Below are 7,356 nucleotides of genomic sequence, written 5' to 3'. Positions count from 1 at the left end.
CCCTGGACCATGCGGTCTCCTCGCCCGTCTAAGGGGGAGACGCACTGGGAGAAGGCAGGCTCCCCGGGTTGCTGCCCCAGCCCCTCCTGCCCCGGTTTGCCTGGGACTGTCCCCGCCTTAGCACTGAAATTCCGCCCCCCTCCCCCGCAGCCCCTCGGTCCCGGGAAGACCCCGCGAGGTTGGTCCCCAGCCCCGCCACGCTGGGCGAATGACTCAGCAGCCACTTCGTGTCTCCAAACCTCCGTGTTCTGCCGGAGGGAGCTGGGCCCCAGGCGCTCCCAAATTCTGTGATTTTGTTCGTGGAGGGGCCTCTGGTATAAACAGTGACGTCCATCTTAGGGGAACTGACCTCTAGCAGGGAGTTGTGACTCTCCTCCTAGGCTCCCACCTGGGATCCTCACTTGTCATTCTTCATGAATGGATCCCTACCTACCGCACACCAGGTTCCGCCCCAAACTCTGGGAGTGTGCGGAATACTTCACACCAGCCCTGTACCCAAGAGGTTGCATCTGGTGACGAAAGCCAACAATTCGACAAGTGAGGGGGCTGAGGTGTGATGAAAGTTATAACAGGACAGTGCAGGCAGAGAGGGGACCACAGAGCGGGGGCAACCCTGCCTGGCCTCTTCCCACATCCCCACACTTCCATGCCCACCCCAGCTTGGCCCTTGGAGTAAAGTAGGTATGGCCAAAGCGCAAGAACTTTCCTCTAAGCCAGGAGCTGAGGGGGGGCCAGCCAATCAGAAAGCCAATTCACAATCCCAGCGGATCAGAAAGCCAATCAGCCATCTCTAATCTGCTCCACCTGGTCAAGGCAAGTTTCAGTTTGTAAAGCACGTTCTCTCAATGGTCTCAAGACAACCTCACCACAGCCTCCAGCGAGGGAGCCAGGTCCCATGCTGCCCATCTTACAGACGCAGAGACTGAGGTTCAGAGAGGATGCTGCCTCCCTGGCAGCAGTCACAATGTCCTCCTTGAACCTGGATTCCGAGTCTACCTCCTGTCTGCTGGCGTTGTGGCCTGGGTCGGGAGAATTGCTTGGTAAATACCAGGGAGATATTCCCATCAAAGGAATCCTTACCTAGGCTACCTGTGTATTAATTTATTTAATCCTCGCAGCAGCCTTATGAGATAAGCACAATTGTTGTCCTCATTTTTTATCGGAGGTTAACTGAGGCAAGGAGAGATTTAATAATGTGCTTCCTGTCATGTACCTAGTAAGTGGAGATCTTGAAAGCCGAACCCGGGCAGGCTAAATCCAGTGCCCGTGTGTATAGCTTCAGTCCATCACACTGCCTCTCATAGAAGGTGTTCAAATATTTATTGACAGAAAGAACAAGCAAATGACCTTTGGTTTTCTCCATGCTTTCTCAATTGGCTTGATCCAAGATGTTTGGTGACAAAAAGGGCCTATCCCTGATGTGAGGGAGTGCCCCCCCCAACCCCTGTCCCTGCCCTTTTGGATTTGGAGGATGTACATACCCTGTGGTATTGCTATGATGTGCAAATGAATCAGCAAAGAAATGAAATATGTCCGTGTCTGGTGGCAGATCGGCCCTGGGTGAGCAGAGCTGGACCCCAGCCCTGAACAGGTTCAGAGGATGAACTCCAGTTCCAAAAGGACTCTAGGGGAGAGGGGACCTAGCTCTGTGGAGTGGCAGGAAACAGCTGGAGATGAGTTTGAGGCACAAGGGGTCAAAGCTCCAAAATAGTTCAGAGGGAAGGCAGAATGATGAGAATGAAGGATGATCACAGATCAAGAAGGGAGGAGACAGGGATTTCCTAAGAGATCACACTAGCCTTTGGGTGAAAGCCTTTCAGCTGCAATTTCAGGCATTTCCTACCAACAGCCAGAGGGATAGACCCAGGGTCAACTGAAACAAAATCCCCACCCAGACCAGAATGGGGCGGGGGGGGGGGGGTGTTATCAGGATGGGGCTCAGGCTGGGACTTCAGCACAGAGGCAGAGACAGCAAAGGGGGGGGCGGGATGGGATTGGGAGAAATGCTTAATACTGTTTTTAACTTGTGTGTGGGCTGGGGAGGGGGTGAGGACATTTGACTGTGGCACTTAAGCCACACTCTGCTGAAAGCCAAAGGAAGTAGCTATAGAACAGATGTCATTTAGAGGGAAAAAAAAAAAAGAAAGAAAAAAGAAACACTAGTGACGGAACTCTCCGTGTATTAATGAAGGTACAAAGTCCCACCTCAGTTTGTGAGCAGTGCTATGATTTGCTCAGAACAGAACCTCCTAGGGAGCCCCCCAGACCATCCTTTCTCTCTTCTACTTCAGGCACAAAACATCTCTTTCTCCCAAAGTTCGATTCCTCCCTCTGTGCTTTTGATCCTTTCTTCTCGCAGCCTGTTCTTCTCCAGCATTAGGACCTTGCTTCCACTTTTCCTTCTCAGGATGTAGCTGTAACTCACAATGCTTGCTAAAATTGCTACTTTCATCTTAGTTGCCAAGATAATTACTCTTTCAAAACTTGCATTCTCTTCAAACTTTTGCAGACCTAACACTGTATTTGTCAGAGTTCTCCAAGGAAACAGAACCAATAAGCCGGTAGGCTGGAGACCCAGGGAAGAATTAATGTTGCAGCTCAAGTCCAAAGGCAGTCTGCTGACAGAATTCCCTCTTTCTCTGGGGAGGTCAGTCTTTTTTGTTGTTGTTTTGTTTTGTTTTGTTTTCCTGTTAAGGTCTTCAACGGATTAGATAAGGCCCTAAAGATTTTTGTATTTTCGGCCTCTAATATCAAGTTCCTCACATCCTGCTACCCAATTGCTAAGCCAGGCCACATATTTATGTTTTTATCACCGTGGCCTCCCATTTCAAGATAGCAGCTTCTACGGTAGTCAGAGCAAGTAATGCTAGTTCTAACAACTACAAGATTTGAATGACGGCACAGCAATAGTTTATCTCTCATGTAGATCACAATCCATTGCAGGTTAGATGGCTCCCTTACAAATGTTGCCTCGGGGATGGGGGCTTCTTCCATCCTGTGAGGCTGCCATCTTTAATAAGTAGCCCCCAAGGTTGATGTAGAAGGGGGAGAGAGATTGGAGGATTGTGGATTGGAGGTAATCCTGGCACACGCCTAGGAGAGGCACACAACCACTATCAGCTATATTCCATTGGCTGGAACTCAGTCACATGACCTCAAGCAAAGGCAGGGGCTGGGAAACATCCCTTAGGGGGGTTACCATGAGGAGAGGGGGGAAACACGGATGCTGGCGAGGCCTCCAGTGCACTAACCCGTCTCCAACCCAGAACTTGGCGAGATTTTCGTCCTTACTCCCCCAGTAAGCTCTCTAATGCAGTGGGTTGAAACTCCATGCAGGGTTGTCACTTTGTTCATGCCAGAGCTTCACCGAAATCATCGTGCATTGGAAGCCAAAGAGTAAACTACCTTTAGAAGGCAGGTATGCTCACCCAGCCTGCACAGGAGTAAAATATTTTTGAAAGGTCACGCGGGGCCAGTTCCAACAGAGCAGTGCCCCAGCCGTACAGGAAAATATAAATCCCATTTTTCTGTTGGATTCCATTTAAAATAAGAAATAGAATTTCCTGGGGTGGGCGGCGGCGGGGGGGGGGGGGGCCCATCAACATTCTCAGTTGAAGACATTTGTCCCAAGAAGTGTTAAATTGGCCTTCTTTGGCCCATACTCTGGACTATCTGATATTTTCACAATTCTTAAGTTTCCTATCTTTTATTGCTTCCTCCCAGAAATTCACCTAAGTTTCCTCCCATGTCTGTGGATTCTTGCCTTACATTACATTTATCAATACTAGAACTTTTGAGAATGTACATAGGGGCCAAGAGGTGCCCTGTAATACCACTCTTTACTAGCAGGTGATGCTATATTATATGAATTCTTCTGGCCTGAGAAATTTTTTTTTTCAACGTTTATTTATTTTTGGGACAGAGAGAGACAGAGCATGAACGGGGGAGGGGCAGAGAGAGAGGGAGACACAGAATCGGAAACAGGCTCCAGGCTCCGGGCCATCGGCCCAGAGCCTGACGCGGGGCTCGAACTCACGGACTGCGAGATCGTGACCTGGCTGAAGTCGGACGCTTAACCGACTGCGCCACCCAGGCGCCCCAAGGCCTGAGAAATTCTTAAAGGGGCTTCACATTATCATACTAATACCTTATTTTATGAACTCTGTAAGGGTGATGTTCTGAAGAAATTAGTTTATTTTGATGTTTTTTAAAAAGATTGTACGTTTTTTAAGTTTATTTATTTGTTTGGAGAGAGAGAGATTGAGTGCAAGTGGGGGAGAGGCAGAGAGAGGTGGGGAGAGAGAGCATCCTAAGCAGGCTGTATGCTCAGCATGGAGCCCAGCACAGGGCTAGATCCCACAGACTATGAGATCATGACCTGAGCTGGTGATATACCTGGGTGGCTCAGTTGGTTAAGTGTCTGATTTCAGCTCAGGTCATGATCTCATGGTTCATGGGTTCCAGTCCCACATTGGGCTCTGTGCTGACAGCTCAGAGCCCGGAGCCTGCTTCAGAGTCTGTGTCTCCTTTCCTCTCTTGCTCTCTGTCTCTCTGTCTCTCTCTCTCAAAAATAAATTTAAAAAAATTAAAAAAAAAAAAGATGATGAGCTGAAATCAAGAGTCAGACGCCCAACTGACTGAGCCACCCAGTCACCCTAAAGATTTTAATTTTTTAAGTAATCTTTACACCCAACATAGGGCTTGAACTTACAACCCTGAGATCAAGAGTCATATGCTCTACCAAATGAGCCAGCCGGGCGCCCCTGAAACAGTTTAATTACAAAGATGCATCAGAGCTTGAACAAATCTTTCAAATTAACATAATATGGTATTAGCAAAGACAAAGTACTTAGGTTTTTCATCCAAATCAATTATAAACTCAGGAAGAAAGTGTCTGACTTCATTTGGGGCTGGATATAGATGAGCAAAGAAGGAGCCTTGATGCTGTGTAGGAAGGAGAAGCATCTTTTAGCCAAACCATCCACTGGATAATGGAAAGGGATCCCTGCAATAATTTGCATTGGTGCAAAGAGGATCGGAAAAGCCTGTGTATCCAGGGGGGAATGAATCATAAATATTAAATTTTTTTAATGTTTATTATTTATTCTTGAGAGACAGAGAGAGACAGAGCATGAGAGGGGGGAGGGGCAGACACAGAATCTGAAGCAGACTCCAGGCTCTGAGCTGTCAGTGCAGGGCCCAATGCGGGGCTCAAACCCATGAACCGTGAGATCATGGCCTGAGCTGAAGTCAGACACTCAACTGACTGAGCCACCCAGGCGTCCAAAGAATCATACATGTGAAAATGGAAATAATCAGAGCTGGAGGGACACAGATGCTTTTCAAGAAGGTATTTCCCAAAGGATTTGGTACATAGGAATTTCTTTATAGCAGGCCTTCAAGAGACTGAGTTTTTAATGTGCTAAGAAGGGTCCTAATGGACGTTCCTATCCACATTCTGGATGGAGGAGACCCAGGAAGCATGCTTATTTCTTTGTTTCTCATTCAAAACTGGGAGAACAAAATTCAGAACCATCTTGACAGGTGTCTAAAAGATAACATTCAGGGGAAATAAACTGAAACCCCGACACTTAGATCCACCATCAGTTGCTCTAACAAAGGATGAATTCAGAGAAAACGATGTAGTTGATATGTGGCCGTGCATGGCTTTTGTTCATTTATTATACAAACACAGAGCCAGGAGTTGTGCTAGTGCTGGGGATATGTTCCCTAACCTTGTGGATGTTACAGTGTTGACAGGAATCACAAATAGGAGAAGACTACTAAAATAAACCTGGGATCTTAGACTGCACTCATTGAAAAATGGATTCAGATCATTTAACACATATTTATTTATTTTTATTAAAAAAATGTTTTTAACGTTTATTTATTATTGAGAGACAGAGCATGAGCAGAGGAGGGGCAGAGAGAGAGAGAGAGAGAGACGCAGAATCCCAAGCAGGCTCCAGGCTCTGAGCTGTCAGCACAGAGCCCGACACGGGGCTCGAACCCACAAACCTCAAGATCATGACCTGAGCCAAAGTCAGATGCTTAACTGAGCCACCCAGGTGCCCCAGCACACATTTTTTAAGTACCTACTGCATGCTAGGCCATGTCTTAGAGAATGGGAGTGCAAAGCTGAATGGAAGTGGGGAAACATTTGAACTCTAATCTGATACATTTCAGTATGCTATGTTTAGTCAAGATTTCTCTCACTTTCCCACTGCCATAATGACAGAAGTAGCAAAAATACCTTTGAAATTTTTCCTCTTATTAAAAAAAAACAAAAACAAAAAAACACGATGTAGGGACCCTTGGGTGGCTCCGTCGATTAAGCGTCGGACTCTTGATTTCCACTGAGGTCATGATCTTGTGGTTTGTGAGATCAAGCTCTGCGTGGGGCTCTGCACAGGCATCATGGAGCCTGCTTGGGAATCTCTCTCTCTCCCTCTCTCTCTCTGCCCCTCCCCCACTTGTGTGCTCTCTCTCTCAAAACAAACAAACAAATAAATAAAAATTTTAAAAACAATGTAAAAGTTGCGTGCCATATCACAACAAAACCGTATCTTTTTTTATATAGAAGTAATGTTTTTCTGGGTTGGGGGTGGGTGTGGGGGCAGCCTGGCGTCGAGGAATGGTGGGGAATGTGGCAGAGGGCTGTTGCATTGGTACTTTTTCTACTACTTGGTATTTTCAAATTATATACCTATCTCACTTTGATAAAGGCAAAATTTATTTAGAAACAAAAATAATAGTTTAAACTACTTCTAGACATGTTATGTTTCTGCACCGGAAGAACGAATACAAAAATGTGAATTTTTCTAAAACCAATACGTACCTTTCATGCAACTGTCATTACAATTACCATTTTTTCCCCAAACTGCACAAAATTAAAGTTCATACAGAAGACTTAACGTCCGAGAATAGCCAACAAAATTTGTAAAGGAACAGTGAGGGAGGTTATCTTTTCAATATCAATTATTGTTTTAAGACTATGTAATGAAAACAATATGTTATACATGAATAAAAAAATAAATCAGAGGAATAAACTAGAAAGTCCTAAGATAGATCCAAATTTATTTTGGGAAAGTTCACAGATGACAAATGGCATTTTGTACACAGATGGCATTTCAACTCAGCACAAATCGGGTGGTTTATTTGATAAATCATGTTGACGTAATTGGCCACACATCTGGAAGAAAATGAAGTTAGATCCTTGCCTCACCTCCCTCCTCCACACACACACACACACACACACACACACACACACACCACACCACAAGCACACATACACAACATACATAACACACACACCATAAAGACACACACACACACACACACACACACACCACACCA

Source organism: Acinonyx jubatus, chromosome B1 (genome assembly GCF_027475565.1).
Source record: "Acinonyx jubatus isolate Ajub_Pintada_27869175 chromosome B1, VMU_Ajub_asm_v1.0, whole genome shotgun sequence".
Lineage (NCBI taxonomy): Eukaryota > Metazoa > Chordata > Mammalia > Carnivora > Felidae > Acinonyx > Acinonyx jubatus.
This window is presented reverse-complemented; position numbering follows the sequence as displayed.